The sequence below is a fragment of the Crinia signifera genome, unplaced genomic scaffold (assembly GCF_055691185.1).
Source record: "Crinia signifera unplaced genomic scaffold, ASM5569118v1 HAP2_SCAFFOLD_356, whole genome shotgun sequence".
Taxonomy (NCBI): domain Eukaryota; kingdom Metazoa; phylum Chordata; class Amphibia; order Anura; family Myobatrachidae; genus Crinia; species Crinia signifera.
In genome coordinates, this window is record NW_028142249.1 from 100,833 (window position 1) to 111,661 (window position 10,829).

Genomic DNA, 10,829 nt, shown 5'->3' on the forward strand with positions numbered 1-10,829 from the left:
ATGTTCTATAGAAATATCTCACAAGAAGCATTTAGGCATAGACACACCCATAGGTTTATTTATTTATTAACAGTTTCTTATATAGCGCACACATATTTCACAGCGCTTTACAGAGAATACTTGAACATTCACATCAGTCCCTGCCCCAGTGGAGCTTACAATCTAATCCCTACCACACACACACACACATTCCAGGGTTAATTTTGTTGGAAGCCAATTAACCTACCAGTATATTTTTGGATTGTGGGAGGAAACTGGAGTACCAGGAGGAAACCCACGCAAGTATGGGGAGAATATACAAACTCCACACAGTTAGAGCCATGGTGGGAATCGAACCCATTACCTCAGTGCTGTGAGGCAGTAATGCTAACCATTACACCATCCGTACTGCTCCATGTGGAGTTAGACACGCCCTTTGGGCACTGTGTGACACGCCCCTTACAAAGGCGCTTGGCGCATCCTACTGTAATTTTCCTGACTGTAGTTTTCAATTGGAGGGAAGTATGTTGTAACCACAAAGAAAAGTGATCTACATCAGATTCATAGACTAGTTAATAGTACCCCTTTTATACCAAAAACGCCAGGTCGCATCCGGGTTTTTGATCCCTGCTTCAAGCCGGGTGTGACCCTGCGTTTGCACCCTTTTACACCACTGTCGCATCCCCCCTGCCGCTTGGAGATTATGTCATCTCCGATCGCCGCCGCCAGGACCCGGAATGCTGCGCTGGGGGCAAGCCCAGCACTAAGGTAATCTGCTGGGCTGCCCCCAGCCCCCGTCCACCCCTTGTCCGGGAGGTGAATGGATGCCGCTCACAGGCATCCATTCACCTCCTCTGCTACTGCTGTCTGCTATACCCTGCAGACAGCAGTAGCAGAGGAGGTGAATGCTGTCTGCAGGGTATAGCAGACAGCAGTGCAGGCTGCCTGTGCCCCCCCCCCCCCCGTCCAACCTGCAGACACTGCACCGCGCCCCCCCCCCGGGGTGGCCCTTTCGGACCGCACCCGACTCAGCTGAAATGATGCGGAGGGGTTACAATGCCTTTTGTTATATTTATTGTGGCACAAACACTCTGGGAAACTGTATATAGGAAAGTAGTGTATGGCGGCGGATGCTGGGAGTAGTAGTATAAGAACTGATAGTGTTAGCAATATGGTCGTATCGTTCATTAGACCCCACCTACTGTATGTGACTGCCAAAACTGGCTTACGCTCTAGAGCAGGCATGTACAACCTGCGGCCTTCTAGCTCCTGTGAAACTACACATCCCAGCATGTCGCTGAAACAGACACGGCCATTTTCATTGGCAATTGGAATCATTATATAAGGCTTGCTAATGTAATTTAGCAGAGAATTTCACCAACCAATTTTTTTTTAATTTTTTTTTTTGACAGCTGTATCCACCCAGAAAGCTACGAGCTCTCCTTAAACAGAACATTATTCCTGGTTAAAGTACCAACATCGGAGTGTACAAATTGGTTGTTTTTATTCTTGTGCCCTGCCAATTGCAGGGAGAAGGTAATAAACAATGGTAGCCTGGGTGATGCTCACACAAAAAGAACGATTTTGCTTAAACCATCCTGATTCTTAAAATGTCTGTAATTTTTTGAAATAGTCCAGACCCCCAGTCGTTTGGCTATGTGCTTTGTACCAAACAGTACTCTCACACAGGTACCAGCTCTGTATGTGTACCCAGTACAGATACAAGCCTTGTACTTTGGTGTACCCAACTTGGCCTCCGAGTGAGGCAGAGACCTGTGTCACATGTAACCTCAGCATAGCATGTGACACAACACAGTAACAGCACAGCAAGAGCTGTAGGCTTTCCTCTGTATGTGTACACTGTAGCCTGTCCTCAGAGTAAGGCAGTGACCTATGTGTCACTTGTAATCTCAGCATAACATGTGGTACAACACTAACAGCAGAGCAAGAGCTGTGGACACTAACAGCACAGAAAGAGCTGTGGCTGCTGCTGCCCTTGGTATGTGTACACTGTATCTGTACACTGTAGCCTGGCCTCAGAGGAAGGCAGTGGCCTCTGTGTCACCTGTAATGGCAGCCGAGCATGTGTACTGACAGCCCAGCAAGAGATGTGGCTGCTGCTGCTGCCCTCAGTATGTGTACACTGTATCTGTACACTGTAGCCTGGCCTCAGAGTAAGGCAGTGACCTCTGTGTCACCTGTAATGGCAGCATAGCATGTGTACTGACAGCACTGCAAGAGTCTGTGCACTGTATCTTACAATGTAACAAAACTGCAAGAGCTGAAGCTGCCCTTGTCCTCTGTATGACCCTGCTGTCTGCAAACTCTTCCCCCAAATCTGCATGTCCACTCTGACTCTGTAATAATGCTAGGGACACCATCTCTTTCTGTAAGAAATGAGGGGTACAAGGCAAAGAGACACTTGTAAGGCTTGCAAGCAGAGGCTACATAAAAATCTCCCCTTGTGGCCTCTGAGGACAAAGGGGACATCACCTCAGTGATCTGAGGAGGCCAGACAGGGCTATCCCTATGGGATGATAACCCAGGGTTAGATGCTGTCTATCACAGTGTTCTCAGATAACAGTGTAAACTAAGTTGTACCTTTCATGCAGGTTACTCTCTGCAGAGCTCTGGAGATTTCACCTGCCAATATACAGTATATACGTATACACTACACACACACAGAGAGAGAGAGAGAGAGAGAGAGAGAGTAGGTATAGGTAACCAGAGATAGAATCACTGGACAGGAGAGACAGTATAAGGAGATGAGCTGCCACAGGCCATAAACAACACCATGGTATATAACACAGGGGTGCTATGACCTAATTTACATACAGCCCAATACTGTCCTACCATGCTCTAAACCCCACTGTCTGATATCCCAGAACTTGGGGAAGCAGCTGCAGCCATAGATGCAGTTACTGGGAGACTAGGACATGCTGGAGCACAGGACTCCCTAGCAGCAGCAGTCAGGAGCCTCCAGCAGCATGCATGGGGGCCAAGCATATTAAAATGGCCGCCCAAGCTGCGTTTTAGCTGGGGAAGCACCTGGTCACTGGGAGCAAACCCCGCTGTACGCTCCCCACCCGGTTAGCTCCGAGTAGGGATCGTGACGCAAGCTGCATCACTCTGGGACAGAGGTCTCAGGAGCCGGGGACCCTGGCGCAAACCGCAAGCAGTGGCGATGGGGTCCCCCCGGCAGCTTCTATGGCGCGCTTTTCAGGAAAAAGACGCGCTGTTTACACCGCCCATTGCCCGGACTCCCCTGCTAGCGGGGAGCCGGGATATACATACCCTGCCTGCTGGCCGGCGGCGGTGAGGCTGTGCGGACTGAGGCGCGGCCGCATGCAGCGGCGTCCAGTCACTCTGGGACGGCGGTCCCAGGAGCCGGGGACCCCCGCGCAGACCGCGAGCAGTGGCGCTGGGGTCCCCCCGGCAGCTCCCGCGACGCAGACAGGCAGTCGGCAGAAGCTGCCTGTCTGTCCTCAATGTTAAAAGGTGTAAAAGCAAACATAAATGAAATAAAAATTTCTATTTGCCCTAAGAGGACAAAACTGTTGCACCCAGCTCCCCGGGCACATTCTAAGACTGCCTGGGATGGGGAAGTAGAGGGGAGGAGTCAGCCACACTTGTAAATTTCTTAAAGTGCCCATGCTCCTAGTGGTCGCCCTCTATTCCCCACTGTAACTCCAGTGCCACCTAGTGGATGAAGGAGAAAACTCTTCACTACTGTATAACCGCAGCTCACCGTTACCAATTCTAAACAGTCTCTTGTTACAGTACATCTTCAGTTGTGACACCTGTCAGTATCACACTGACCCCAGGGGTTAATAAACTGCTTTCTGTTCTACCCTGATACTAGTAAATCCCCTAAACTCCAATACTGCTCTAAAACAAACAGTCATATTTATTGTGGGTTTTATTACTGTTTTAATTCAGCTCATCCTGGAAAAGGATTTGTGGCATTGAGAAAACCTCTGCGAGTATTTATAACAGTGTCTTGAGAATAAAACATTAATCTGGTCATGTAATTATAATTATGGTCAAAATAATAGGCAAAATCAGTGCTGGTGGCTGCCAATCGTAAAATATGTGATAACAGAAGTGAATCACTTGCCTCACCACATAATTACTTTTAAGTACGATATAAACAATCAACTAAATATATATTTTTTTGGCATTTTTCAATAAAGAAACTTTTAGCCTAGTGCTGCTGTGAAAAAAATTCTGATACTCTCTCTAGGTCTGTGGGTCCCAACCTCGGTCCTCAGGACCCCCCAACAGTCTGCGTTTTCCAGGTCACCCGGCAGGTGCACTCATTATTCACTGACACATTTTAAAAGATCACAGGTGGAGCAAAGTATTTCACCTGTGATCCTGCATGGAGGCCTGGAAAATGTACACTGTTGGGGAGTCCTGATGACCGAGGTTGAGTGTTGGGTGCTGCTCTTGGGTGTTGGGATTTAAAAAAAGTTTGGGAACCACTGTCCTACGCCATACTAGAAAGATGTACCGAAAAAGTTACTTGCAGCCAATCAAGCAGGTCTGAATCACCCTCTACATTTAGTTTTCTGTACTGTTGCTGGAAGTCTGCATACTTTTATTCAGGCAATGTATGGTTCTATCTATATGATGCTTTGAAATAAAAATCATTCTTTAAAAAAAAAAAAACCTTTCAAAAATTCTATAGACTTAATGTTCTATAGAAATATCTCACAAGAAGCATTTAGGCATAGACACGCCCATAGGTTTATTTATTTATTAACAGTTTCTTATATAGCGCACACATATTTCACAGCGCTTTACAGAGAATACTTGAACATTCACATCAGTCCCTGCCCCAGTGGAGCTTACAATCTAATCCCTACCACACACACACACATTCCAGGGTTAATTTTGTTGGAAGCCAATTAACCTAAAAGTATATTTTTGGATTGTGGGAGGAAACTGGAGTACCAGGAGGAAACCCACGCAAGTATGGGGAGAATATACAAACTCCACACAGTTAGAGCCATGGTGGGAATCGAACCCATTACCTCAGTGCTGTGAGGCAGTAATGCTAACCATTACACCATCCGTACTGCTCCATGTGGAGTTAGACACGCCCTTTGGGCACTGTGTGACACGCCCCTTACAAAGGCGCTTGGCGCATCCTACTGTAATTTTCCTGACTGTAGTTTTCAATTGGAGGGAAGTATGTTGTAACCACAAAGAAAAGTGATCTACATCAGATTCATAGACTAGTTAATAGTACCCCTTTTATACCAAAAACGCCAGGTCGCATCCGGGTTTTTGATCCCTGCTTCAAGCCGGGTGTGACCCTGCGTTTGCACCCTTTTACACCACTGTCGCATCCCCCCTGCCGCTTGGAGATTATGTCATCTCCGATCGCCGCCGCCAGGACCCGGAATGCTGCGCTGGGGGCAAGCCCAGCACTAAGGTAATCTGCTGGGCTGCCCCCAGCCCCCGTCCACCCCTTGTCCGGGAGGTGAATGGATGCCGCTCACAGGCATCCATTCACCTCCTCTGCTACTGCTGTCTGCAGGGTATAGCAGACAGCAGTGCAGGCTGCCTGTGCCCCCACCCCCCCCGTCCAACCTGCGGACACTGCACCGCGCCCCCCCCCGGGGTGGCCCTTTCGGACCGCACCCGACTCGGCTGAAATGATGCGGAGGGGTTACAATGCCTTTTGTTATATTTATTGTGGCACAAACACTCTGGGAAACTGTATATAGGAAAGTAGTGTATGGCGGCGGATGCTGGGAGTAGTAGTATAAGAACTGATAGTGTTAGCAATATGGTCGTATCGTTCATTAGACCCCACCTACTGTATGTGACTGCCAAAACTGGCTTACGCTCTAGAGCAGGCATGTACAACCTGCGGCCTTCTAGCTCCTGTGAAACTACACATCCCAGCATGCCTTGCCATAGTTTTAGCACTCGCTAATAGCAAAACTATGGCAAGGCATGATGGGACTTGTAGTTTCGCAACAGCCGGAGGGCCGCAGGTTGGACATGACTGCCCTAGAACAGTGGTTCCCAACCCTGGTCCTCAAGTACCCCCAACAGTGCACATTTTCCAGGTCTCCACACAGAATCACAAGTGATATAATTAGCTCCACCTGTGGATCTTTTAAAATGTGTCTGAATAATGAGTGCACCTGCTGGGTGACCTGGAAAACGTGCACTGTTGGGGGTACTTGAGGACCACGGTTGGGAACCAATGCCCTAGAATGTCATGTGCATGATCTAGGGATCCATCGTCTTGGACAGAGATAAAAGAAGAAGATTAAGAAGCATTTAGAGCAGTTTCTGTTGTTTTACAGCTGCGCTAGCATAATGCCGGGAGATGATTGCTTGGTTCTTTGTCAATATCCTCTCTGGGAGAAGCAACCGCAGGCCGCTTTCAGGGGGTGTGGCGGAACAGACTCAACATTAGACCCCGCCCCCAGCCAACTTATACTGTAATTTGGCTTCTAATTGTGGTTTTACCTAACATTTACTGACTACCGGTACTCTGACAAGGGAGCGAGCGCAAAGAAGCCCCGTGCAGGTTCGGTGGCTCATCGGGCATTTAGCAGTCGGGATTCCAATGTCGGTATAGTGACTGTCGGGGGGCATCCGGCTCTTGTTATCATCTTTGTGCTTAATTCAATCTTATCCTCATGTATGTAACCCGAGAATGGGCTCCCTTCTCTGCACCTCCTCCATGCCTCCTCTCCTCCTCCTCTCCCCCTCTTCTTGTCTGCTCCTGGAAGGGAAGGAGAGGAGAAGGGAGAGCAAGAACGGAGGAGGGAGAGTGATGGAGAGGAGGAGGGGAGCATAGGAGAGGGGGAGAGGTGAAGCAGAGAAGGTAGAGCAGGAGAGGTGGTGAGGAGAAGGGGGAGGGGGTGAGGAGGTGTGGAGAAAGAGCGCAGAAGGGAGAGCCGTATACGCAGGCGCAGTGTACCTCTTGTCATCGGCGCTGAATGCTACATGATCAGCAATGGAATGCCGGGTTTTCTTCCCCTGCTCATGGGTCTGCTGCATTCTCTTTCCCAAGTGCTAGTCATCTCATCCTTCATCTTCCCGGCGCTGGGTCTTCTTTTCCTGCACCCCACAGCTGGGTCCCTGGCAGTCTGAGAGAGAGAGGAAAGTGGTGGAGAGAAGAGAGAAGAGGGAGAGGGAGAGGGAGAGGGAGAGGCAGGGGAGAAGGGAGTGCAGTGCAAGCTGGCACTGTGTACCTCACGATCAGCAGCAATGCTAGCAGGTATTTTTCCGCCCCTGCTCCCGGGTCTGCTGCATGCTCTCTCCTGCGGTGCTAGTCATCTCTTCCTGCTCCATCTCCCCGTCGCTGGGTCTTCTTTTCCTTCACCCCAGCAGTCTGAGAGAGAGAGAGCAGTGTGGGGAAATTGGTGAGGAGGAGAGAGATAGAGGGGAAAGAGAGAGCAGGGGAGAGGAGGGGAATAAGGGAAGAAGGAGCGGAGGAGTGGAAGAGGAGAGGGGGCAGAGGAGCGGAAGAGGAGAGGGAGCAGAATAGAGGAAGCAGAGGAGGAGGGGAAGCAGAGGAGAGGAGGGGGGATCGGAGGATGGAGAGTAGATGAGAAGATGGTGGGGGAGCTGAGGAAAGGAGGAGAGGGAAAGGAGGAGACAAGGGAGAGCAGGAGCAGAGGAGGGAAAGTGAAGGAGAGGAGGAGGGGGAGCAGAGGAGAGGGGGTGAGGAGGATGGGAAGTGGAGGTGTGGAGAAGGAGCGGAGAAGGGAGAGCAGTATACACAGGTGCTATGTATCTCTTGTCATCGATGCTTCATTCTACATGATCAGCAGTGATGGAAACACCATGTTTTCGGCCCCTGCTCATGGGTCTTCTGCACTCTTTTTTCCCCAGTGCTAGTCATCTCCTCCTGCTCCAACTCCATGGCGCCGAGTCTTCTCTTCCTGCACCCCAGCACGAGGTCACCGGCAGTCTGAAAGAGAGATAGAGAAGTGTGGGGAAATTGGTGAGGAGGAGAGAGATAGAGGGGAAAGAGAGAGCAGGGGAGAGGAAGATAGGGGTTGTGGAGGAGGGGGAAGTGGAGGAGAGGAGGGGGATCAGAGAAGAAGGAGCTGAGGAGGAGTGGAGGTGAGGAGGAGGGGGGCAGAGGAGGATGGGGAGCAGAGTAGAGGAAGAGTTAGAAGGGAGAGCAGAAGAGCAGTGGAGGGGGAGAGGGGGTGCGGAGGAGGGAAGCATAGAAAAGGAGGAGGGGAAGCAGAGGAGGGGAATCGGAAGAGAAGGAGGTGGTAAGGGAGCGAGGATTCAGTATGAAATCCCGGCGGTCGGGATCCCGGCGTTCAAAATCCCGACGCCGGAATCCCGACCGCCAAAATCCCGACAAGGGGGGGACGTGGATCGCTTGCCACGGTGGTAAGGGAGCGAATATATACACACATATACACACACACACAGCGCCATCAATTTTATTTTAAACAAACAAAATAACAGAAGGGGGGACATTATGGTGTTACCGTGTACCTATAACATATTTAAAAAGTATGCCTTAACCCAGTGGGGTCAAAGTCACGGCCCTACAGCTGTTGTGGAAGTACACATCCCTACATGCCCTGCCACAGATTTTATATAATGGATCGCTAAAATCTGTGGCAGGGCATGCTGGGAAGTGTAGTTCCACAACAGCTGGAGGGCCATGAGTTTGACACCACTGCTAAACCCCTTAATGCCCATTACATGTAATCACAACCTGTGAAGGTATCCGCGTCCGCTCGCCACGCTTCGGGCTCGGTGGCTCGCTGCACTCGCCACACTATTCTATTCTCAACTCCACGCCGACGTGGATAGTAGGGGTATGAAAAGGTCGGGGGACGCGTACCGCCGCCCCTCACGGGCTCGCTGCGCTCGCCACGCTTCCGGTTCGCGTTGATCGTGCGGGTGTCGTTACCAATTTTGGGGGCCATTTCACTGTACAGGGTGCCTATTTGGGCTCTGTGGCCCATTTAACATTGGTTCCTATGGCAAAATCGCGTTGATTGAGGCATTGAAGTGAAAAATCGCGTCCATTGAAAAATTTAACATTGATCCCTATGGGAAATCGCGGGCATCGCGGCCATCGCATCGCACCCGTTACTGTAGTGCATGCGATGGCCGCGATGCCCGTGATGGGCGCCGTGCTAGGTAAAGAGTACCAAATAATGTTTACACTCCTTTTGGAGGATGTGAGGTGAGACAGGGAGATTGTCGTGCTGTCCCTACTAACCCTAACCTTACAGAGGCAGCGGTATTCCTCAGCTCAGTTGCTGTCCGCTTCTGGGTGGAATCTTCTGTTGCGGCTTTGGTCCCAGGACGCGGCTTGCTGACGTCAGCGACTGGCGTGTCGGTACTTCGGGCAGCAGCAAGATGGCTTCTCCTCTCCTTAAGTCTCCAACGCATTTCATGCCTCGCTTGGCACTTTATCAAGGTGGGGTGACTGATAGAAGTTGCTCCCTGTATGTAAGGAAATGAAGTAGAAATTGACATCCAATTTTAACATTTCTCTTTCAATGGTCCTGGTGACACAGCTCAACACTGGGATGTAGGAGGGTCCGAAGGAGCCAGGCACCTATCCTAAATCTTTTAGAGGGTGGGCTCTCCCCTACTGCATCCCGGACTCTTCAGTTCGTGTTAGGTGCCCACTGGAGTGGGTGCTATTCTAAAGAGCTGCGGGAGCAGCTGAAGAATTAGAGTAGTTAGGGGATTTTTATTATTTTATTAATTTTCACTCTAGCTAGGTAGGCACAGTGTGAGGATTCTTCTAGTGAATCCTCACACTGCTAGCGCAGCAGGAGCTGACAGAAGCGTGTCCTGTCAGCTCACTGTGCACAAGGGAGACGCTGTCTGGCCTCCCTGTGCAGCGCTTACAGCTTCTTTTAAGAAGCTGCCTGGGCTCTGGAGCGTCCTGAAACCGGCTTCACGTTTAGGTGGGGATCATGGGGGACAGGCGCTCCGTGATGGCGGCGGCCATTTTCTGCGGAGCTTACACACTGAGCTCCTGATATGAGAGGACAGCAGTGTTGTTACAGGCATGTTCCAAGTGGTCCCCAGCCGAGGGGGAGATACTGGAACTAGGAAATCCTACTAACGGAGCGGCTGACTGGGGGTGGTTGGCGCCAAAAGTCACGGACCCCGCAGCAGCAGGGACTTGGTCTCTTCCCTCACTCTGGTTTTGACGCCTTTCAGAACGCTTGCAGCGGAGCTGAGCTGGCTTACTGATCCTGACAGAGTGTTTGGATTTCCTGGGCATCGTTTCCCCGCATCTGAAACCGACAGACAGATAAGTGACTGCGTGCATTAACCCTGTATAATCGCTGTTGTACATTGTATGCACTGTGTGGGTTACTTTACATCATGTCTGAGCAACAAGCTGTGGTTTTGGGGGAGGGAGCCCTTATTACACTGAGCGCTTGTAATGTGTGTACACAGAAATTTACACCTGAGCAGATGGCCAGTGTATTACCTGCGCTGCTGTGAGACCCGTGGGGAGTGAACCCCAGAGGGCAGAGCAGATTGAACCCGCGTGGGCTAGTGCCCTGGGCATGTCAGTTAATGCCTTAGTGCAATTGTTGGACAGACAGGGTGATGCCTTGGTAATATCTCAGAGACCTATGTCATCATCGCAGCAGTCCTCTGGCTCCTTGCCTCTTACCCAGGCAGATCCTGCATTCATACAGGTGATGCAGGATACTGCAAAGGGGATAAACAGGTTTAGTGATTTACTAGATAAAATTGATGTTGATGCTGTAGGGACCCCTAAAAGGTCTTACTCGGTGCCTTTATTGGTAGATGAAGAGAAGGGAGCGTATACTGATATCCCCTGGGAACAGGGTGATGATTTGGAAGAT

At 50.4% G+C, this 10,829-nt stretch overlaps 1 long non-coding RNA gene across 1 annotated transcript; it reads right to left on the bottom strand.

Moving 5' to 3' along the window:
• Positions 1–7,223: 7,223 nt before the first annotated feature.
• Positions 7,224–9,725, bottom strand: LOC146055211 (uncharacterized). Its single transcript, XR_014468524.1, has 3 exons — positions 9,215–9,725; positions 7,733–7,924; positions 7,224–7,342 (listed from the first exon to the last, which is right to left on the bottom strand). It is a non-coding gene; the product is annotated as an uncharacterized LOC146055211 (long non-coding RNA).
• Positions 9,726–10,829: the final 1,104 nt, after the last annotated feature.